Source organism: Triturus cristatus, chromosome 3_2 (assembly GCF_964204655.1).
Source record: "Triturus cristatus chromosome 3_2, aTriCri1.1, whole genome shotgun sequence".
Classification (NCBI taxonomy): Eukaryota; Metazoa; Chordata; class Amphibia; order Caudata; family Salamandridae; genus Triturus; species Triturus cristatus.
In genome coordinates, this window is record NC_140584.1 from 947873504 (window position 1) to 947898866 (window position 25363).

The window sequence follows — 25363 nt, forward strand, 5'->3', positions numbered from 1 at the left end:
TCCTGCCCCCTTGCCTTGCCCAAGGGTGAGTTGTCATTTTCGAAATTAACTAGCAGCCTGCCAGGTCCTGCCTTTGTATATTCAAAGATAAGGCAGGTACGAACAGCCCCAGCCCTCCATGGCCCATAAAATGCCACATGCCATAGAAGATCCAGGGCAGTTACCAGCTGCCCGACCCATACCTGCTAATAGAGCACATGGGCAGCTGTGAGATGGCCCAGTCTTCAGTGCCCACAATGTGGTACTGGCCATGGAACACCAGGTCAGTTGTTACTTACTTTGGTGATGTCTTATGTAATGGAATGATAGAACTGGAGCAGGTGCCAGCTAAACAATGTTCTTTTAATTCCCCCACACCCTCACTTGAGCAATGGGCGAGGTGGCGAGCAGCCAAATCTACCACGCCAAGGAGTGGGAGATATAACAAACTGCTTCACTTATGCAATGCGGTGGTGAGGGTGTGAAAGTGGATTTTTTGGCAAGATAGCATCTGCCCTTGTAGACAGTGGGAGAAGGTGTGTGACCAGAGGAATATGTCACTGATATGGCATGATTTAGCAGTCATGCTGTACTAAAATGTACAAATATATATAAATAGAGCATGTACACCGGTGTAGGTGAGTTTATAAATCTTAGAAAATAGTGTCTACTTTAGACGTATTTCTGTTTGGATGACTAGGCTACAGCCAGCGAGCTCTGATTTTGGCAGAACAACAGTAAATGTTTATTTTCGGTGAACCTTTCTCTTTCTCGCTGTGCTTGTGTGTTTTCCCATTTCAACAAAATCATCTAAAATGAAGTTTCAACTGTAGTGTCTGTATGAGCATAAAATGTAATATTTGTGTTCTCTCGAGGAAGCAATACTCAAGATGTTCCTTTCTTTTGTAACTTTCCAAGGTTGCCTGCCGATGTCCTGTTTATGTCATTCATTAGCTGAACAAACCGTTATATTGAAGTGTTACATAAAAACATCAATCTGTTTCCTTACTTAGGTATGCACAACCTAACCCAACCTAACCTGAAATTCAGTGCTCTAGCCTCTGTGGTAGAGAGGGGGGGGGGGGGAATCAACCCCTTGGGGAGGGGTATTTAGCTCAAGACCAATGAATGTCTATGTGATATGGGAAACTAAGGGGCTCATGGGCATTCTGGGGGTGGGGGGGCATTATTTTGCGTTACGCCAATGGCGAACTTCATTAGGAAGTAGGTGTCTCTATAACTATCTGCTTTACTAGAATATTGATTGGTATTTGTGTTTGCAACATTACTACTCCAATCCTGTGATGTCATATCTTACCATGAAATTAGTGAGGTTGTAGTACCCTGGAACATTATAAATCTGGGTTATTTTGAATATGAGCCAGACTTTCTTTGTCTGTCGGAGCAGACTCTATGTCAGTCTTTCTATTTAATTTATACTTGTTTGGCTTACTTCTTTGGCAACATACTCTTTGTCAGTTTATTTACTGATTTGTATTTAGTCTTTCCTTGTGTTTTCATTAGAGACAGACCTTGTTAGCCCTCTTGCAGAATGATACTTTGATTATATTATTTATGCTAATTCCTTATTGATTAATTACTTTTTGCTTTCTGTATTTACCATATTTTTTAAAAAACCCAAAACGTTTAAACCTGGAATCTTGTCTCACACAGATTTGTTTAGTAGCCTTGGACTAAGTCTACAAAGACTCATTAAGACTTATGAATACTCACACAATCTTGACCTTGCGCATTGATCCTCTAAATTAATAAGAGCATCAATAGATTTTGGTAAAAAAATGTGGGGAAAGAGCTAATAAAATTATTTAACACTATGCTAATCAATGAAAGCTTCTGGTTGGAGGAAAGCTGGAGAATCTTGGAGAAATTTGTGATTACTGCCAGAGTGGCTGTGATCCAAATTATAAACAGAAGAGTGAAACACTGTTATCATTACTTATAGTTAATTCAGATATGTTTCTGCAGTGCTTTTTGGCCTTCCTCATCTAATATTTAAAACTGGAGAAACTTGGAGAATTTTGTGATTACTGCCAGAGTACCTATGCGTGTCACTTAATGAGTGGATTTGATAAGTATTATTGTGGTTTTTGCACGGTGTGAGATTTCATGTAATGTGTGATGTCATACTGATTTAGGGATTGTGTTCAAGTCATGTTATATTTACATACAACAAGCACATTTGTGAAATATTATAATGTAGTGTACATTGTTGTAATGAGTTGTGGGTTTGTGGGTGGAGAGGTGTGGCTCACTGGTTAGAGACGGCAGACCCGTAAGCAGAGAATCGGCCAGGGACCAGGGTTCAATTCCCGACGCGGCAGGGTCGTGGACCAGGGTCAAAACGGACTCGATAATTCTCGCCTCGGTACCTACTCTAACCAGGAACACACTCGGCAACTCTGGGCATTAAGCTTGCCTCATCTCTACAACGGCCCCCCACAGACGCCAGGGATGCCTGGTTTCACCTTGGAGATACCCAGAAAGGGACCATCTCACAGGGATAGCCAGGACGGGTTCCCCAGCGGTCTACAGCGCCGGGACGCCCCGTTGCTGGGGCAGCTGTGCGCTTTACAAGTCTACAACATTTACATTTACACATTTACATGTGTTCAAATGATACCATGATTTTATGTAAAGGTACTGGATTTATGGACAACTTGAGTGAGATATAAAGTTTTCATCTCAATGAGGTGTAGCACCAAGTTAATTATAAATTAAAGTTTCTAAGATCCTTAATAGTCTAGTTGTGAATAAGTACTAATTAAGAATTGTGGCATTGTATTCTGTGCAGAAGAATAGATAGACAGGTTCCGGGTTGGGTTTGAATCACCAGTCAAGAAACCTAGACTGAATCAGAGTATAAGTAGGTAGTATCATGAGGTGCTACATCTCTTTGTTGTATTCCCTTCCTGTATTCCAGTAGGCAAGCAAAGTTGTATTTGTTTTGATTTGCTCACATTGTGCATCGTGTTTAAGGTCTTGTTTTGAAATTGGATTCCGATTCATTATGTGCATTGTGAAAGTTTGGTTGAACCAGTAATGGGTGCCCTTATGGCAAAATGTAAGAAATCGTTCTATCGTGGTGAAGCTCCGTCTCTAGAGGGAAGTGCTGCACATAGGATGCCACTGAATCATGGTTTACATATGTGTCTGTGGCTTAAAGAATGGCATTAGGCTAATAAAGGTGATAAAAAGTTGCAGTTTCTTGAGAATTGTACATTTGGGTGCCGATTCCGATCCGGTAAAAAGGCCCTACGAATCGTCGTACGGAGCATTTTCTCCATACGACTCGTACCCGGTAAACTGTCCGTACAACCTAGGAAGTACGATTCGTACAGAAAGCCCATTTCCGTACGAATCGTACAAAAGACCGTACAGGTAAAAAAAACCTACGATTCAGATCAGGAAAACAGCCTGTACGCGCCGTCGGAACGGATGTAAGCAGCGTTTTACGGCCCAGCAAGTACGATCCGTCCCTACGGCACTCCGTACGACTCTTTTTTTACGGGAGCCAAAAACAGCCGTAAAAGCTGATTCCCCAGGGGTACGAGTCGTACAGGCCCCCCCACCCCCACCCCCGTATGTACGCACCATACCCCCACCCCCAGTATGTACGCACCGTACCCCCACCCCCTGTATGTACGCACCGTACCCCCACCCCCCCCGTATGTACGCACTGTACCCCCACCACCCCCGTATGTATGCACCGTACCCCCACCACCCCCCGTATGTACGCACCGTACCCCCACCCCCCGTATGTACGCACCGTACCCCCACCCCCCTGTATGTACGCACTGTTCCCCCGCCACCCCCCATATGTACGCACCGTACCCCCACCCCCCGTATGTACGCACCGTACCCCCAGCGGTGCGTATAATTGTGATGAGTTCACCACCATATAATGAGGCTAATGCAGAATCCCAAGATGCTAGAACGAGTGAGTCGAGTGAAAGGCATTCCAGGAGGCTGCACAGTGAAGTGAAGCAAAAGTTATGGAAATTAACACATTGTGGCTCAAAGAGGATTTAGACTAAATTCTGAATTCTGGCATTTATAAGGTTAAAATTCTAAAACTTAATGAAGAAGAATACGTATTTGTGAATTTGAAGCAGGAGACTAGTGTATATGAGAAACTTGAGAAGTTGGCTGATATACATTTTTAGAAAAAACAAATTTGGAAAACATACAGAATGAGATTGAAAGAATGTGATTTGCAAAAAGAAAACATTGTACCATTGTGAATAAATATCAGAGAATTAATGACTTGATCAGAGACCAGCAGAATGTGAAAAAGTACAAAGGTGATTGGGCTCAGTCTTCTGTGAAGCCACAAAAAAGTAAGCCGAAAAGAATTGTGAGTGCAAGTGCTTCAGAATGTGAAGTGACAGCCTTTGTGAAATGTGCCTAGAGGGGCATATGTGCATGTTCCGTGGAATAGACAGGATCAGTGCACCTTTACAACAAAATATCTGAAGCTTAAAGAGGAACCAGAAAAAAAGTATACTGAGAGAGAGATATTTGTGACTATATTAAAAGTGCTTTGGAAATATCTAGATGCTAAGTTTTCAATTATTGTGCCTAAATATTTGTGGATTGAGTGCAATACAATAGTACAATGGCCCAATAAAGGAATGCAGAAAGAGGGTCCAAGTTATATGCCTTCCCCAATTGGAATACAAAGTATACTCAAGATATTGAACATTTGAAAGGAAAAGTTCAACAGAAACAGGTTAGTTAGTCAAAAATCATGAGAGTGACACAAAATGCAGATGAGTCAGTTCATGCATACTATGAGCGATTGATATGGTTTTATAGGCAGCACAGTGAATCTGATGATCCTTTAATAGAAGACGCGTCAGGATTTTTTTCTGCTTATGCTTTGGGTTTGCATCTGGAGATTACCACATATTTTCAGCAGCGTGTGATGTGTTTGCAAGCATAATCATTAGCTGAAATCCTTGCCTACGTGAAGTAATGTAGTGATTATTGTGATGCGTAAAGGAAAATGACAAAAGAAAAGTTGATGGCGGCACAGACTCAGGTTTTTCATTAAGAGGGTCAAGGTACTTGTCATAGTGGTGTGCAAGGTGGACAGGGTGGTTCTCGAGGTAGAGGGGGAGGTTTTACTAACAATATGTACAATGCTAGTAATGGTGATGGTCAGATTAAATCTGGAGCATGCCACATTTACGGTAGAGAGGGGCACTGGAAAAGGAATTGTAAATTTAATGTGGATAGATTTTAAAATGAGATGCATATGGGCACTCAAATGAGTCACATACAGCAAAATAGGAATCCTATTTCAATGGTACAAAATTGGATGATGCAGCCAATGGCTCCAGCCCTCCTGGTATCTGTGTAGAACATACAGAATGCAAGGGAGTTCAATGGGAATATGCCTTCAGCCCCATCCTATAACGAACTATGCAGAATAATCAGGATTTCAACCAAATTTGAAATTTCAGCTAAAATAATAAATAATTAATGATAAATTTCAACAATTTACAGATATACTCATAGTCCCTTCTGGATCGAGTTAGACACAGAAATTACGACTGTGGGGGGGAGGAAGACTGCATGCTTGGTGCAGTCCTAGAGGGAGAACAGGATGGCCCATGTGTGGAAGGAGAGGTTAATGATCATCCCGTGTCATTTGTATTGATACAGGTGCTATCCAATCAACAGTCATGTCAGTGGAAGTTCTAGACTTATCCTCCTCGGGAAAAGGAGTCCCAGTTGTAGGCTTAGGGCCTGATTATGAGTTTGGCGATGTGGGAGCGAGGCGGCAATGCCACAGCCCCACTCTTACACCCCAAAACTCCACCGCCACACCACCTACAGGCTTACAAGTTGTAATCCGGGTGGGCAGTCCTGCGGCAGCTGGATCATGGCACTGCCTTTCAAAGGCTCATAGAAAAGCCTTAAAAAACACAACTGTGGGACCACCACAGCGCGTTCCAGCATGGCATAGACTGTAAACTCCGTGTACATGCTGGAACGGGGGTGAATGCACCAACAGGACACAACATGTGGCCCCCTGCAGGCACCCCATTGCCCTGAGGCAACAGGGGGCCTTGAGGGCCCCCTTTCTTTTCTCTCCACCAGTTTTCATGGGGGCTTCATCGCCATGAAAACTGTGGTGGAAAAGAAAGACTAAATATGCTTGGTGGTGCCGCAGCGGCACTGCCAAGCATATTGACCCCTGCGCCACCACCGGCGGTTGCGGCGGTCGTGTTGCGGTCTGGCTGTCATATTCTTAACACGGCAGTCGGAACACTGTTGCGGCAGTCCATGACCGCCACCGCACCTCCACCGCGAGTTTGGCAGTCCTATGGACTGCCAAACTCGGAATTAGTGCCTTAGTAAGTTGTCAGCAAATATCCCTGTAACAAATTTAAGATCAACTACTAAAACTTTTTTTAAACCTGTTTTCATAATACAAACAGACCAAAAGCGAGACACCCAGTCATTTTGTATAATATTATGTACAAAAAGAAAAAAAATGTTGTCATACCTAAGCAACCTAATTTAGAGTCTAGCAGATTGCAAAAAATTATCATTACATACATGACCACAACATTTGCAGAGCTATCAATGGAATAATTTTAAAATACAAGAACCAAACTCTATTAGACCTAGTCCAGAAGCATAGCCCCTATTGGTAAGCGGGTGCCTCCCCCACAGCAGCCATTTCCTTTTAAAACAAACTTTTATTGGTTTTCGGAAAAGCCAGACATACAGCCCCATGGGCATCACGAAAAAATTGTTGGGAAGGCGATATGCATTACAATGATATACATTAGCATTCTTGCGGTCCTCCCAGAGCTGGCTGCAAGCGAAGAGTCCCTTCCAGGGATCCCAGGAGCACACCACTGGTTCCCAGCCATCCCCCCACAGGTAGCCTGGCATACTGCTCAATTTGTCTCTTTGCATGTTCCAGTCCAATCCCCCACAGCAGCCATGTCATTATTCTGCCTGTGTGATTCCCATCCCAATGCGGTGTACTCCTTGTAATCGAGTTTTGAAAGCCTGGCTACCAGTTCTCTGTGCTACTTCCAAACTTCCTAAAGTTGCTTCAGCTTGTCAGGGTGCGTGAGATCTCATTCTCAAGGTCACACGTCCCTCTCCGTGTCTGACGATTCCCTATGCAAAGCCCCTCGCACTCCCTACGTCATAGCAATGCACTGGCCCTACATAACCACTTGATTTGCCTCCCATTCTGACACCCTCGACAGTATGGAACCTGTGTTGGGTTCAAAGTATTGTTTGAGACATGAGGCTATAGCATCTCGGTACAGTGAGTCCTACAGGGCCACCACCCACAGCCGCCACGGGGTGGGGGGGGGGGGCACAGCCTGCTCCAGACATCAGTGCATCGTCAACAAAAACAGGCAGTGTTCGGAGACCATGCATGCCAGATAGTCGATGGTCACCGTGTGCCTGCACATATCATTGGTGCGAAGGAAGAGGTCAATTCACATCATGCACCGGGGACTAGAACAAGTACTCTCTGGCATCCAGGTGCTATGGCCACCACACATCATGCAATCCCATTTCATTAATCCACAACTGAAAGCAATCCAACACCTAGTGACGTGCGGCACCTACCCATTGTAGGAGTAGATTGGTCCAGCACCACTTCAGGAACATAGTTATAATCCCCTGCCCATAAATACAGTGCTTGGGGGTTCCGCAGGAGTGCTGGAGACAGCCGGGCCAGAAAATTAGAATGATGTACATTAGGGGCATATATTGCCACCAATGAGAAGGGGTCTCATCTACCGGCCCACCTGGTCTACTCTATGGGACTGCACCACCAAAGGGACTCCTGGAGCAACTTATATCAGCACCCCTCAGGAGAAGGCTGAGTAAGCTGTTCCATATACAATCCCCTTCCAGTACGCCTGCACCTTCCGCAGCTCCTCAGCTACCAAGTGTGTTTCCTGCAAGCGAGCCATGTGGACGCGATGACGTGTGGGTGAGGGGTACACTGCCCATCTCCACCTGGGTGTGACCATGCTTAAAACATTTCACGTCGCAAGGTGATACGAGGGGGCCATTACCTCATCAGCATCACCCATCTTTGATGTGTGTGTGCCCATCCAAACACCCACGGCCTGCCCAGCAACCCAATGTGCCCTCCAAAACAAAATGCGTCTGATGAACTCCAACTTGTCAACATCCCCCATAAGAAAATCCACAACCCCCCAGGGCTAGTCACCTACGACCTAATCTGGGAAAAAAATAGTGAACCAACAGGTATATTTTCAATAACATTTTGAACATGTCCAATTCAGAAACAAGCTGTAACGTGGCTGTACCCCTATGCACTCACTCAGCCCAGCTCCTTCTCCAAAAATGTGCCCCTTCAGTCCTTCAGTCTGGCAACAACTGTGGGGTGCCTCACCCCCCCATGAATAACTCCAGCAGCTCATAATGTCACTTAACCAGTGCTTCTCAGATAATGTCCTCAGTCAGTTGGGGAGTAAGGGCTGGCCCTCGGGTCCCCCTGTCCCCTGACATTTCACAGCCATTGGTGTCGGATTCAACCGCCTAGCCCGCTGAGATGACAGGGCATTATAGTAATTCTGACTGCGCAACAAGACATTCCAAACCACTTGTGCCCTCTCATGCGTTGCCGGCTAAGTAGTGGGGTGGGGCGGTGCCTGGGTCTATGACTGCGCCGAGTCTTTGTTCCATGAATCTCCCAGCTGCCACCAGGCAGGGCATCCTGATTTGGCTCTGGCACCCTCCTCAAGGATCTAGACCCCCACTTCCTCAGGGGTTTGAAAGAAAGGGGTCCTGTCCCCCTCCACCACTTGCGACCGTGCAGGGAAGAGAAAAGCATACTTAAGGCCCATCTAGCGCAGTTGCTGCTTGACCCCCATGTATGAGCTGTGGCAGCAATTTACCTACACTGTGTAATTGGTGTATGCGTTCAGCACTGCTCCCTGACAGTGGCATGGACCCTCCTAGTGAAAGGTCTGCAAAATGAAGACCCGGTTCAGTAGATGTAAAATCACAGATTGCAGGGCTGACCAATGGTCCCTTTCAATGGAGAAGAATTCAGGGCCCTTGCCTGCCAAAACTGTAGTCATCAACCACTGTTCAAGAAACAGTTCCCATGCTGGGCCCATTGGCAAGTTCCCGCAGTCCCATGAGGCAAACACCAATACTGTGGGACCTCCCCTGTGCCTCTTCCACTCGTAGCTGCAGGCATTTAATGTCAGCCATCAGTACTTGCACCTGCAATTGGACCTCCTTCGGAGAGAGGTACATGGTGGTGAGAGCAGACTCTGTGTCATCCACCCAGGAGGACAATTCCTGCTGGTCTGCTTTCAGTAGAGACACTTCCAGAGATACTGTGTCTATTTTCACCCCCAAGGTGGTCTGAGTGTCCTGGATAGCCTGCAAAATCTTAGCAAATTGCTCCGATTGCCATACCAGCATGATCTCTAGCTGACTCATTATCCCAACCTTGAGCTGTCACTGTGAAGACTTCTGGCCCATTCCCTGAGGGCAAAGGCAACTGCCTCATTCCCTTGGGCTTTGCCATCTTGGAGTGGTAGAGGAGGATGAACCCCCCCCACTCCGCAGATCAAGGCCAGACCATCGTCACACCGTCTCTTAGCAGAGGGCACCTCACAGCACGTACACCGGGGCAACATTACTGGCCTAACTGTAGGCACGGTCCAGGCACACCCGATCACCTCAGTCAGCCCCAGGAAAGCGATCAGGGAATGTCCAATGCCCCACGTCCCAACAATGAGGGGTTTCCAGGGGGAAGAAAGCAGTCTGTATCAAGCCACAGAATTCAATCCTCAAAGTGGGCAAGTAAAGGCCCTCCAAGGGCCACACCACATTCCAGGCGGAGACCTCACCTTTGTCACTGGGCCCCCAATCAACCGTTGCAAGGGGCTCAAGCCACCTACCAACAGGAGTCTTCAACGTGCCGGCAGCTAAGGTAGTTAGGTTGCCAGCTCCTCAACTTCGCCGCTGGCATCCATATGGCGTGTCTCCCACAGAGACTCTCCAGCCAGGAGGCGCACGTGCGCGCTCAGCTCTGACTCCAGTGCTCATCAGAGGAGGACCCCCAGCCGCAGCGAAATCCAGCATGAGCTGCCATCTGGGCTGGACCAGCCACCCCCAGCTGCACTGCAGCCAATCGTCTGTGGCCCCTTGCTTTCAATCCAGAGAGTCTTGGTCTCCAGGCAAAGGGTAATCGCTGCCACCCCTGCTGCAGCTGCCCACTGGCCACCACCCTCCCACGGCCTGTGACCCTCCAAATCGCCAGACTGGCATCTTCAGTCCATTCGGGTGGGAGTCCCAGCTTGCGGCACCCGACCTCCCGGTCACCAGGTGTAGGATTCAGCAGGAATCAGCTGGGCTCGATGCGGAGCGGAGCTCAGTAAAACACACCAGTTGCCATCTTGGCCACGCCCCCCTAGAGCAGTAGAATATATTAAATTAAATATACTGGAATCTGGCATTATGTGAGATCTTGTGGGGTTGGGGAAGCATCTTATCCCATTCTTTTTGTGTAAATACACATCTTATTGCTGCTAAGCCAAATGAGGGGAGCAAGGTCAGTATAGAGAATAAAATTGATTGCAAGTACTCCTTTTCTATCATGGGGTATACCCTTTCTCTGGGGAACAACATTGCCACCAGAAGGGGCATTCCCATTGAGATGGACAACAGTGACTCTGATGGTGACAAGAAACCACCCGCACAACACCGACAGGCGCATGTGGCAAACACAGCAGAGTGTCAGAGGAGACGTGCACACATCACACAACATCATTTTTGAGGTAGGCAAGAATGAGCCATTACAAACAAATGCTGAACGTAAATGTTTATTAACATGAGCACATATCAAACTGGAGAAGTGCGTTTTGTAAATTAGGAAGGTGATTGCATTGGTCTATGAAGTCAAAATTAAATTTTACTCAGCACTGGAGGGCAATCACCAAGTAGAATTGACCATGGTTAACCCACCATGGGCAAAAAGGAGTATATGCCTGGTTAGCGCCTCTTGCCACGTACCCCCAGCCTCCTGTCGCCTGCCTCTGCACCATCACCCTGACGTGATCCCATGGATGTTGAGCTGCACGAACCTCGACTCCTGTTAGTTGCCACTGGCACCGATAGGCTACTCAGGCTAGAGGCCTCCTCACTCCCCTCCTCCCCTTCCATGTTGATGGCACTCACAGTCTCGGACTAGATGTGTTCCACAGCAGTGGTCAGTTGTCCTTAGGGCTTGGCAACCTCCCAGGAGAAATGTCCTAGATCAATCTGCATTGACACGGAGCGCCGTGCCAATAGCGCGGTGGTGTTAAAGAGTTTGTTGATCACCCTTGTATTTGATGCTTTGAGTGTCATGCTCTGGTGATGCCTTCTCGCTCATAGCGTTGTCCTGCAAGCACTGCACGGGTGAGCTCATGTAGGCTCACGTTGGTCTGCCGATTCCCCTCAGCAACCACAGATGTTAGTTCACACACATTGTCTGCCATTGTGCTTATGTTTTTGGCCAGCTTTGTGATCTGCATATTCATTGTGCCCAAATGTCTCCCCTGCAGGCACTGCACACGTAGCATCTGAGACGCCACGCCGCCATATACATTTGGAACCTGCTCATCATGTGCCGCAATACGGGCCCTGGGCCTGCGCCGTCGTCCTGTTTGCACCTGTACCTGTGTTGGAGTTAGTGGAGGGACACGTGGCTGGCTGGAGGATGTAGTGGGTGCTGGAGTCTGCTCTGATTCCATTACTAGCAGGGAGGGTACATGTGCCCTGCGTTTTGTTGGTGGGGGTGGTGTGTTTTCTGGGACCACAGGAGTCTCAGTGTCCGTCTCTTCAGGTGTTTCTGAGATGACGAGCTGGTCCTGATCGTCGGAGTCTGCCTCCACTGCATCTGTGATGTGAAACAGTGCAGTGCTAGTCTTGTATGATCCGAATTCTGTTTATCATTTAGCATACTTATATCAAAATAAATCACGGATTTAAAGACACAGGCTGGCGTGCGGCATTGGTATGTATAATTAACCATTTTAGCTTTTTAATGACCACTTGTTTGCCATGACTACAACTCCCATGATGCATTTTGTGTATGAGGTGAACCGTGGCATGGGGTTTTACCTGGACACTGTGATTTGCCTGGGGGAATGTGCACGATTATATAGTACGCAGATGATTAGCGCTTGCCTGCATCTTACCTTGTGGTGTTCCTGCTGCGCCAGATGTGTCCAATTGTGTCACTCCGACGACTCCCTCAGGCTCGATTGTCCCCTCAACAAGGTCCTCCAGGGCTGTGTCTGCGGGTGCCAGCTGCTTCCTTCACCCTTTCTGCTATGTGCTCCTTTGCGCGTTTCCTCAGGTCATACCACCTTTTCTTCAATTCCTCCATGCTGCGGTGTGTGACTCCCTCAGCATTCACTTTTTCCTTTATGCGCAGCCATATTTTGTGCTTTACAGCCTCTGGCACCTTCAGGGACAATTTACCAAACAGTTTGTCATGACTGCTGCTGACACCCTCTATCAGATGTTCAAGTTCCATCTCAGAGAACTTCAGCTTCCTCTTCCTAGGCGTGGAACTCTTCCCTGCATCGTTTTTGTCCCTCCTGGGTCTGGGAACAGTAGCTGGATACAGGATGTGAGGTTTCTCAGTTCTGCTTTAGTTCTCTGCCTCCTCCTCTTAGCTCCTCAGGGCACTGAATGAAGCATAGACTGGATGACTTCCTGGTTGTGATGTCATCAGTCTGCTTCTAGAGCGACCTGTTTTTTACGATTTCGCTAATACCGAAATCGCTATTACCGATATCGCATTTTGCAATTTTCTGTGATTGCGAGTCGCTTTTGTGTACTCGGTCTCGTTTTTGCAATTTATAGTGAATCGCTATTTTTTGGCGAATCTCATGATGCATTCCGGTTAGCGATTTTTTATTAGTAATTCCTTATTTATCGCAAATAAGGAATCGCTTTTTCTTGTTTTGATGCATGTGCACCATTGCTCTCACATGTTTTCCTATATTGCACACTCTGCTTGCCTCCCCGCCCTGTGTCTCCATAGGGATTTCTACTGTGTACTAAAGCATCCGAAGAGCTCCTTCTGATTAGAGAGGTAGTCGTAGCCCGCACGGTGATTTACTGTCATGGTGTGAGGAGAATCCCTATGATGAAACATGCCACCTCTGGTGGGTGAAGGATTACCTCCTAAAAAAGGAATATTTCTTGATAATCTAGGTTTTCAATTTACTTTTTGTGTCAGACCCAGGTATTTCATTGTGTGAATGGTTTACAAGATGGGAGCGAATAACCATAGGTCTCTAAATCTCGCCTGGCCATCTTTTTGTGTTTGTCTTCCAAAACAAGTTGCCTATGTTGCCATATGTGTCCCAACATGCCCCCTGCAGTCAGGGTGTGGTCACCCTGCCCCTTTATGTATTTTTTTTTCTTTATTTTCAGGACGCAGGAACCATGTGTCAGAGTCCTGCAATGGCAGCCACCACACATTGTTTGGGTTGTGGCCAGACAATCAGGATTGACTAATCCCCTTGAAAGTGGCCAATCAAAACATATCTGGACACCAACAGTCCAGATATACCTCTTTTGTTAACCCCTTTACAACGACCCCAAGCACATCTTAAAAGATACATTTCTTGAAAAGGTTTGAATGGATTTACACCAAATTACAAAAATCATGATTTCTGTGCAAATTTCAAATTTTCTGCAAATTTGGTGTTATTCCGTTCATTTTTTTCTGTATAATTTTCCAAAATGTCCGATGGGAATTAACAATAGAATTCAAGGTTTTGAGACCCCCTATTTCTTGACCCCGTGTGATGGATCACCACAAAACTTTCCAGGAAGGAGCCGAAGTGAATGAACTTTTTGGGGGAAAGATTAGTGAAGATTGTTCAAACAATGCCAAAGTTATAGGCAAAATAATAAATGCTCTCTCTGTGGAAACTCAGACCTAACTGTAATCACACAGTGCTGATTGCCACTGTGTAATATATATATTACTCAGTGATGGCCACCACTGGGTAGTTATAGTTAGGACCACGTTTCCAACATAGGGAATGGATTCTTTGTTTTAAAAACTTTAGCACCATTTGATTAATCTACACAAAACTTTCCAAAAACAAGTCTCACCAACCTCAGCTTCTTCCTGGAAAGTTTCAAGGCGATCCATTGAGCAGAGCCGAGAAAAAGGGTGTAGGGGGGGCTCAAAAGCATTTCACTGTGCAATTTTCCTTAAATCGCACGGTGATACCGTAAAAACCGCAGAAGAGAATTACACCAAATTTGGCAGAAACCTAGATCTTGGTCCAGAAAGTGTGCTTTTTGTGATTTGGGGTAAATCTGTTCAGTAGTTTTTGAGGAATTAAGGTTTAAAATGTATGTCCATTTCACACCACAGAGGATCCATGGAGCTGACAGATCTTACAACAAGATCTGATTAACTGCCACCACATCAAAAGAGATGTGATGGAAGCCTTTATAGAAGTTGGGGACTCAGTCTCCTGTCTAGAAAACAAATGGAAAAAAACATGGGGGAAAATGGGTCTGGCGTATAAATTGTTTTGTTAAATGTTACTGTGAATTCATAGAGGATACTCAGATCTGTGGTTTTATTTTCAAAAAAGGAATAAAAGGGTGGGCTTACGTACTTAAAAAAAAATTAAGTCCCATGCATGGGCAAGGGCCCTGGGGTCACTGATGTGTTTTATTAGGGGAGAGAGGCATGACCACCCCTTCTTAAGCCTCATAGAGGCCCTGGCGACCCCATCCACTATGACACTGCTATTCCCTGCCTGGCAGAGTACTGGCAGGGAATACAAATTTGCCCTGCATGCACTCTCCTTGGCAGGCCACACAGTGTTGCTCCTGCCTGGATGGGTGTTGGTTGGATAGCCAGCAGAGGCGCCAGGCCTTGGGACTCCCCTCACACACCAACATACAAAAAGTGTGGGTGCCCTAGGTGGGTACCCATGGTTAGAAAAACAAATGTCTGGCTCCTGCCAGAGTGCTGGCTGAGGAGTTGGTAGGGGCCACGGGGTATTGGGGTCCCCCCGTAGCGCCATACTGTAAATGAAGTGACAATGGCCAGGGTGGGATCAGGACACCTACAAAATAAAAATAAAAGAATGAGGGACAGGAGACGCTCATTGATTATTTACTGCTTCAGGGAAAGAGCACCCCAAATTGCACTGCGAGGGCTTTTAAATTATACATTTTGTTCCTGGTGGTGCCCATAGGAAGGGCAGGGACACCACCAACCCTTTATTTCAATGCTTAGAAGTGCTGCAGGGAGTGCAGCTGACCACCCATCAACATCAAAAAGTATACACAGTAAATCTTCTGGGTCACTGAATCCATGACTTCAGGAAAGCTGACCATATTTTTTTCAACATTCTGAGTTGGAGCTGATTGCTCTTTAGCTGAATTGCAGGGCCCACTTGTGGTTGGTTTTATGGTAGCACTTTGTGGCCTGAAAAACACTACAAAAAAAACCTCAGCCATGTCCAAAAAAAATTTCAACAACGCTTTATTGAAAATATTTTGTGATAATCACTATTATTAACATGGCAATTTGTAAATGTATTAAATATACGTTTGATCATAGTTATTGGCAACTTTTTGAAAAAGCCAATAGGTCTGTTTTATATATGACAATGTGCTGAGCCCTTGATACAGACAATAGGGCGGTTGCTTTTTATATTTTGACCCTTTGACAAAGCCAATAGGTCTAACTTGCTTAAAATGACACCTATTGTATTGTTACATGACATAACATAGCCAGCCGTGTGTGGTGGCAGAGGAGATAGCCACCCGTAGGGGTTGAGTGTCCAACCCCTCACCACACACTCGATGGACATTTTACTTTATGTTACAAAAACCATAGGAATTCACTGAGAAAAGCAAAGTCTGAAGAGATGTTACTGTAGGATGAAAATGTCAGTTAAAACAGGCCATTTCAATATGAACAAAACCATGGAACTACACCAGTTATAGTATCTCAAATAACTATAACTCCTGGCCAAATGTAACTATAACTTGTGCCCTCGGCATGCACAGTTAATTACCTCACATTTTATGGCAAGACCGGAGGCTCCTATTATGCTTTTCTTATCTTGCTTTTATTACACAGCAGCCAAGATAAGTGAAAACACTACAGTTCCCAGGGGTCCAAGCGAGCTGGCTGGCCAATGGGAACCCAGTAAAAACGAGACCAAATAACCAATCACTAGGTAATAACTTATAAAACGTCACATCTGACTGCGGAGCTTCCTCTTTTCTTGCTGCTCGCAGTCAGATAAGTGACCTTATCTTTTGCTCCTTTACAATATCTGGTTATTGTGCATGTTTACAGCATTTTTCCATTACGTTATTTGTTTATTTCCTAACGCTGTGTCCAAGCGCCCCAGCAGCGCTCTTTTGATTCCGCGGTCTCGCGCCGCTCTTCACTTCTCCCCAACCGCGTGTGTGCCTCCGGTGGTTCGCGCTGTTGCGCACTTTGCTGGTTACGCTTCCCTCACGCTAACGCTTAACGTTTGACTCCCTTGGTAGCGTTCTGAGTATTTCTGCCTCCATTATTTCCCCTGCTTCTGCCGTGCTGCCCGAGTTACCCTGCGCTCCCGGTCTCCTCTTAGCGACCGCCTTACACAGCTCCGGAGGGTTTGCTCGGCTAACCACGCCCCTGGGAGTGTTTGTCTCCTCACGCCCCTCCCTCCTTTTTCTTGTTTAACCCTTTGCTTCCTCTGGTTGTTTCCCTTTATTCTACATGGAGGTTGATAGTTCTCATGAGCCTATTCGGCTCAATGATGAAGGCGAAGCCTTTAAAAAGGACCTGAATACATTTATTAATTCCTCTGTGGAGAATGCTGTGGAGGTGTCTATGAGACGTATGTTCAAAGGTATGGAATCGGCAATGCTAAGTCTCTGTCCAAAGTTCTGGCCCAATCTGCGGGCGATAGCAGAAAAAGAAAGGTGGTCTCCTCTGCTTCTTCACATGCTTCTCATTCTGCGTCACTTTTGGCTGGCGGGGTTTCCTCGCGCTTGACTGAGGACCAAGTGCCTCCCAGGCCTCCTGTTCAGGAGGGGATTCTAGGTTCCGAGGGCAAACGTAAACATAAACTGAAGCATGCAGAGTCACCAAAGAAGTTGGTTATATCCACCATATTGGACACCTGATGACGACATGAATGACGCAGATGATCTTTTTGATGTCTCTGACCCTCCCTCCCCTCCCTCCAAAAAATCAAAATCCGATTCTTTCGCTTTTGAACCAGTTTATGATTCCGAAGGGGTCCCCATGTTTGACCCCGCTTCAATTCGCCATCCTAATTCTACCGAATGGCTGCCTTCCTCTCATGTAGGGGAATACATCTCGGCAAGGTTACGCCTTCCTTTGGATGTTTCAGTCAGATCACGGCTGAAATCTGAGTGCCCCAAACCCTCTTTACCCAACTAGGTTAACTTGGTCCCTTCCATCGACCAACCCTTACTTACCTTTTTCTCCAAATTCGGCAAGGATCCTCGCAAGGGGGTGGACAAGGCCTGGTCCACCTGCCAGGATAAATTGCTTGATGTTGTGGGTCCCTTGGCACGCATTTTCGACATGGCCGAAACTGCTCGTATAGACGGTTCTGAATTATCGGCAGAAGAAGTTTCTTTGTGGGTCCAACGTGCCTTTTGTCTGCTTGGCAACGCTAATGCCGCCATCACCCATGAGCGGCGTAAAGGACTCCTCATTAAATTGGATCCTAAACTGGCCAATTTGGCTCCCCAAGACCCTGGTGCTAAGGCCAATGGTTTTCTCTTCGGAGAGTCTTTAGTTAAGGATCTCAGCAGGTTTGTGTCCACCTTCGCTTCTTTAGACAAAGCTCAACAATCCATTAAAAAGGTTTTTTCTCCACTGGTTTTTGGACGGGCCGGCAGAGGGAGTCGCTCTTCCGGCCGTTCCTACAACAATCAAGGCCCCAGAGGATCCTTCAAAAATTCCGCCCAGGAATACAAGCCGCAATTCTACCCTCAGCGGGGTAGGGGTTCCAGAGGTCGTGGCCACAAAAGCTTTCGCACCAACAACATCAACCAACAAGGTATGTCCGTCTTCCCCTCCCACGGTGGGAGGGCGTCTAAAACTGTTTCTCCCAAAATGGCAAACTATCACCTCAGATCCTTGGGTTCTAAACATGGTTCAAGGCTATCTTATAGAGCTTTATTCGCCGCCTTTCCAGACTGTGTTTCCTCCTTTGCTGGTTTTTTCCAACGATATGGCCTTTCTTATTTCGTTAGAGATTCAGTCCCTCCTCCAAAAACAGGCCATTTTAATTTCCCCGTTCGATCCTACAGGTTTCCTAAGTTCCATTTTTCTTGTCCAGAAAAAGAACAAAAAATTGCGTCCAGTGATCAACCTGAAATGGTTCAATCAGTTCGTGGTCTATCGCCACTTCAAGATGGAGACTATTCTACATTTAAGAGATACCCTTCGTCCACACGACTGGATGGTACGTTTGGACCTTCAGGACGCTTATCTCACTGTTCCTATTCATCCTTCTCATTCCAAGTTCCTCCAATTTCAGTGGTTGGGCGTGACCTACCGTTTCACCTCTCTTCCTTTCGACCTTTCCTCAGCCCCATGGTGCTTTACACCATGTTCAGAAAAAGAACAAAAAATTGCGTCCAGTGATCAACCTGAAATGGTTCAATCAGTTCATGGTCTATCGCCACTTCAAGATGGAGACTATTCTACATTTAAGAGATACCCTTCGTCCACACTACTGGATGGTACGTTTGGACTTTCAGGACGCTTATCTCACTGTTCCTATTCATCCTTATCATTCCAAGTTCCTCCAATTTTAGTGGTTGGGCGTGACCTACCGTTTCACCTCTCTTCCTTTCGACCTTTCCTCAGCCCCATGGTGCTTTACAAAACTCTTAAAGCCGGTGGTAGCTTTTCTGCGCTCCCTGGGGATCAGAATGATCATCTATCTGGACAACATTCTAATCATGAATACGGTCAAACAACTTCTTCCCTCCCATCTTCGCGTCACACAGTCCCTGCTCTTGGATCTAGGGTTCTTACTCAATCTCGAGAAGTCGATGCTTCTTCTATCCCAGAGCATCGAATTCTTAGGCTTCCTAGTAGATTCCGTCGCAGCCTCCCTGTTTCTTCCTCAGTCGAAGTTCTCTTCGATCAAAGCGGAGATTTCCTACGTCCTTCGGACTTCTCTCATTTCCCTGAGATTGCTGGCAAGAATAGTTGGTCTCCTCTCGGCATCCATTCAGGCCATCTTTCCGGGTCTATATAAACAGTATTGGTATGCAGTTCCTAATGAAGAAGACAGGTTGTAGGTTGGAGTCAAAAGACTCTAAAAGGAGTGACAGGACAAGAGAATAATCTCCTTTTCGGAAAAAGGCCCTCACACACCCGGCAAGCTAGGTGTCTTGCTACATCATCGGGTCTGCTCCAACTCGGTCCGGCGCTGCAATGCCCAATCAGGCACCCGTGATGGGGCCTCCTTAACGGAGATCTTTATTCCTTAGGCCGTTGGGTGACGTGCAGGTAAGGGCCCTAAAATCGTGTAGGTGAAGTGATGTGTAGAATAAAGTGAAATTTAAAATAGGAAAAGATAGTCCAATCAAAATAATTTTAATGAGGTTGGCTACTTCCCTAATTAAAAGAGAAAGATGCGCGTATATTCACTCAATGGTGTGAGGTTCTACGCTAATAAGTGAGGTCGACATGTTTCTTGCCTTTATATCAAGTAGATGGCAATTCCTCAGGACCTATGAAGTACTACCCACACTTTTTGGTAGTGGTCACCTAACACTTATTAGTGAGCAGTGACCACCGTTACAGCACCCTAAAAAGTGGTGGTACCTGTAGTTCCAAAGTCAAAAAGTAACAACCTGTAATGTAAACAAAATTACAAATGTCAGAATAAAACAACAACAATATTGTGTCTAAAAAGACAAGTTGTATTGGTCAAGTTTGTGCACCAAAACGGTGTATAGAGTGCATCACACGCATGCAAATGGCCAGTGGATCATGGCATGCTTAGTGCACAAATCCTGTTTTTATCAAACATGAGAGCTTGTTAATGGTGGAAATTTAAAGTGGTAGAGGTTAAAACAAGGGTATGTAAATGAAATGAAGGTTCTCACCCTATTAGGGTCAGTTCTGGGCCACAACAGTACCGGCCGGTGTCGACACTGAACTCTAGTGTCCTGATATATGGTAAAGGTGGTTTAGCTAAACAAAAACACTTATACATGCCAACAACTATAACATAATTGAGATGACAGTATGGCTAAAAACATATGTATAGTAGCGCTAGCAACAAAATGGTATGGACCCCGTAGAGTTTGGGTAGGCAGAGAGTTCTATCTCGTAGGTGTTGGAAGTAGAGAAGCACTCAGTGTATATACTAAAAAGATAATCGCGCCAAATCACCGGGTAGACATATACTACCCTGGTCATGCAAATAATCTCATCAAATAATGGTTTGAAGAGGCGACGGGGGCGAGAACGCCACAAGCGAGGTGTAGCCAGCGCCGCAATTCGCCCATCGTAACGGTGCTCCTTACACTGGATGCGGCGAAGATGCCACAAACAAGGTGCAACCAACGCTGTGGTTCGCCAATCGTAAAAGCACCCCTTACACTAAATGCGGCGGAACCTGTGCCGGTGTGGTGTGCTCGCAAAGCAGTCTGGACACACCCCCAGAGGTTGTATAAATGGCTAATTCCCAAAACATGGGCAGGAAACAGCAAAGGCAAACACTACGGAGACTGAAAAAAACCAAGGACCCAGGACCTCTTTTGATTCCATCTCTCCGGGTCCCCTGCATTACCGGGTCCTCCAACGTCTCAAAATCAGGCATCTGCGCCAAGGCTTGGCCTACGCCTATCTTATCGCTTTAGATCAAGAATCACGAGTAGAACTTCAATGGTGGATAGACCATTTAGATGCGTGGAACGGATGAACTATTTTCGCTTCGGCCCCAGATCTTGTATTAGAATCCGATGCCAGCCTGTCGGGTTGGGGCGCCCGCTGTGGTCCAATATCGACTGGCGGTACATGGTCTCGCGAGGAGTCGAAATTGCACATCAATCGTTTAGAGATGCTTGCAGGCTCCTTTGCGATCCAAAGCCTTTCTATCCTTCTCAGCATGGACAATGTTTCTGCGGTCCGCTACTTCAACCACCTCGGCGGTACCAAGTCCATACCTCTCGCAGAGTTGGCAAAGAGCCTTTGGGAGTATTGCCTGTCAAATCAACTTTCCTTGACAGCAGAATATCTGCCAGGAGACCTCAATTCCGTGGCAGATTGGCATTCTCGTTTTCTTCGGGACTCCAGCGATTGGAAGCTTCTTCCATCCGTCTTCCTATCCCTTTCCCAAAAATGGGGCCCTTTCTTTATCGACCTCTTCGCTTCTCGCCTCAACACTCAGTTGCCCCGCTTCTTCAGCTGGCATCCAGATCCTTCGGCCCTGGCTACGGATGCTTTCCTTCAAGATTGGTCTCGTCATCTCAACTATGCATTTCCTCCTTTCCTCATGATCAGCAGAGTTCTTTCCCAGGTTTGTCGACTTCCCTGGTCTTGGTAGTCCCTTTTTGGCAATCTCAGATTTGGTTTCCGTCCCTCCTGGAAATGGCGGTGGATTTTCCAGTCCTTCTTCCGACCTGCGAGGACTTGCTTCTGACGCGCCTTACCTGCATCTGAACACGCCGTGAGGGGAACGGCTGGAGATCTGCCCTGTTGTTGTGGTCTTCGTGTCTCCTGCTTCTTGCGACAGCGCCGTGGGGGGGAACGGCTCGAACTTGGACTGCATCTCCCAGGGGGCTGTGCGAAGCTCACGTAGAGCGTCACAAGTGGGCGCCGAGGCCCATAAATACGACGAGCGCCTCCCGCTGCGCGGGACGCGCCTTACCTGCATCTGAACACGCCGTCAGGGGAACGGCTGGAGATCTGCCCTGTTGTTGTGGTCTTTGTGTCTCCTGCTTCTTGCGACAGCGCCGTGGGGGGAACGGCTCGAACTTGGACTTCATCTCCCAGGGGGCTGTGCGAGGCTCACGTAGAGCGTCACAAGTGGGCGCCGAGGCCCATAAATACGACGAGCACCTCCCGCTGCGCGGGACGCGCGCGGGCGAAGCCCGGGCCAAGGGCGGGCCCGTCCGTGCCCGTCAGGGGCCGGGCTGGGCCGTACCTCTTGGTTTGTTTCCAGTTGTAACCCATAGGGTTATTATGTTAGTGGGCATATAGTGTGAAATTGAGTGAGGTGTGAGCATTGCTTGTAGTTCAGCTCGTAGAGACCCTTTAAAGGTATTAAGGAAACTCTAGAGGGCCCTGCTTAAGGTTTTATTGCTGGGTTTGTAGTGATTTACACTGTGTTTAAGCCCAGTTTGTTCGTACTAAAACCTTCCCAATTTAGTGGGGCTAAGGAAGGGGGCGCATATAACAGTATTACTTTTAGTTCACTTACCTAACATGGCTAAAACCAAAAAAACTCTTAATTGGGCGGGGGGAGGAATCAAGGGAACTCTAGATGCCTTTATCACGAGAGCAGAATCCCTGTTAACCCATGAAATTCAGCTGACTGAACAGAGACTGTCACTTGACTCCCTCATAGCACAGAAACGCTCGTCGCTGGGTGAAATATCTAAATGTTCTACGCCCCGAGTTGATACCCTATTAGATCAGGGTCACTCAGCTCATACCTTAACCCCTTGCATCACTAAAGCACAAGTTCATGCTAATATTCCAGCAGATGGGGATATGGAGTTAATTAACTCCACGGGGGTGGAAAACACCACGCCTCATCCCGATCAACTTCCTCTAAGAAGAGAGGAAGGATCGTGGTTGACATGATCATGAACACGGCGATGGGAGGTTTGGTCCAGGGGGTGCCCCGCTAGGAGCAGAGAGCGAGCTAGACTCTTCATTGAGGCGGGGCAGGGAGGTGGTCACACGCTCGAAAAAATCTTTATTAGTTTCAGTGACGCCCCCCGCTGAAGGTGCTTTAGATGCAATAAGGGTTACCGGGATCTCACACAATAGTGGGGCTCGCAAAACAAGACCCGTCACCAAACCCAAAAGAGGAGGGACCAGAAAAGCGCCCATAGTTGTAGAGGAAGGGGTCAACAGTACAGCATGTCAAAATTGCAAAAATTGCTTAACACCGAACGGGGCCGATTGGTCACAGGAGATAATTAAGGCACTAGAGGCTAAACTGGAAGCGCTTATTTCTAAATATTTGGGGCCTGTGATGGAACAAATAAATAGAGTGGAAGGGAAAGTAAGTAGATTGTTACAACAGGACAGGGGGGGAATACCAGTGCCCTCACTATTTATGAGAGAGGAAGGGACAAGGCCTGCCCCATATCCTGATTTATCATGTGCCAACAAGAGGATGGAAGAAGGAAACTTAAGGGGTACTAAGCCCAATGATAGTAAGGGCTTAAGCACTACCTCCGTCCCTGTCACTTACAGGTCACATAGTGAAGGAAGCAAAAATATCTGTTAAAGCCCCCACTAGAATTACAGCGGATCAGGTAGAGGGTACCCCGGGTCTTCAGACGTTGGATTTACCTCCGGCCTCTTGTCCCTATACGATAGTATTAGTAGGGGTTCCAGCACTTACTCAGGACAGAGAAGAGACAACAAGATCCCTGATTAACAAGGTTACACACTGGATGCATAATAATGCAAAGGTGAGCAGTCCGCAGAGTAGACACATCCTCGTGGCAAGGAGGGTGGCCTGGGTTGGGGCCTCCCAAGAAAAAGTTTGCAGGTGATTGCGTAATTGTTAATTTCAGGTATCCAGAGCTGGTAAAAGATCTACTTATTTCCCGTTATGGGGACTTTGATAGGGGGACCAGTATAAAAATGCTACCCTTGAATTTCTTTTATAGGGATAAATTGAAAGAGGCAGGCTCAGTGGTTCACAGGAGCGAGGAAATTACTCATGGATGGGCGAATCAATCAATCAATCAATCAAGGCATTTATATTGCGCACTACTCACCCGGAAGGGTCTCAAGGCGCTAGGGGAAGGGGGTCTGCTACTGCTCGAACAGCCAGGTCTTGAGCTGTTTCCTGAAGGCGAGGTGGTCCTGGGTCAGCCAATGGTGGATGGGCAGAGAGTTCCATGTCTTAGCCGCCAGGTAGGAGAAGGATCTTCCTCCGGAGGTGGCTCTCTGGATGCGAGGGACGGCGGCGAGGGCGAGGCGCGCGGATCATAGCTGGCGAGTGGGCGCGTAGAAGGCGAGGCGGTTGTTGAGGTATCTTGGGCCCAGGTCGTGGAGAGATTTGTGTGCGTGGGTGAGGAGTCTGAACGTGATCCTCTTGTTGACAGGGAGCCAGTGGAGGTCTCTCAGGTGGCTTGAGATGTGGCTGCGTCGGGGGACGTCTAGGATGAGTCGGGCGGAGGCGTTCTGGATGCGCTGAAGTCTGTTCTGAAGCTTGGCTGTTGTTCCGGCGTAGAGGGTGTTTCTGTAGTCTAGTCTGCTGGTGACGAGGGCCTGGGTGACCGTCTTCCTGGTCTCGGTCGGGATCCATCGGAAGATCTTGCGGAGCATGCGGAGGGTGTGGAAGCAGGATGAGGAGACGGCATTGACTTGTCTGGTCATCGATAGGGAAGAGTCCAGGATGAAGCCCAGGTTGCGTGCGTGGTCCGTTGGCTTTGGTGCGGTGCCTAGGGCTGGGGGCCACCAGGAGTCGTCCCATGCGGAGGGTGATGGTCCAAGGATGAGGACTTCTGTCTTGTCCGTGTTCAGTTTCAGGCGGCTCAAGTTCATCCACTCGGCGACGTCTTTCATCCCTTCGTGCAGGTTAGTCCTGGCGTTGTCAGAGTCTCTGGTGAGTGAGAGGATCAGCTGGGTGTCATCGGCGTAGGAGATGATGTTGAGGTTGTGTTGGCGTGCGATGGCCGCGAGGGGTTTCATGTAGACGTTGAAGAGGGTGGGGCTGAGTGACGATCCTTGCGGGACGCCGCAGATGACTTCGGTGGCCTCAGATCGGAACGGAGGGAGGCGTACTCTCTGTGTTCTGCCGGCGAGGTACGAGGTGATCCATTCCAGGGCCTTCCCTTGGATACCTGTGTTGTTGAGGCGTTGGACGAGGGTGCGGTGGCAGACAGTGTCAAATGCTGCGGAGAGGTCCAGGAGGATGAGGGCCGTAGTTTCCCCGTTGTCGAGTAGAGCCCGGATGTCGTCGGTGGCTGCAATGAGGGCGGTCTCAGTGCTGTGGTTGGCTCTGAAGCCGGATTGCGATGGGTCGAGGGATCCGTTCGTCTCGAGGAAGGTGGACAGTTGCTTGTTGACGATCTTCTCGGCGACTTTGGCAGGGAAAGGAAG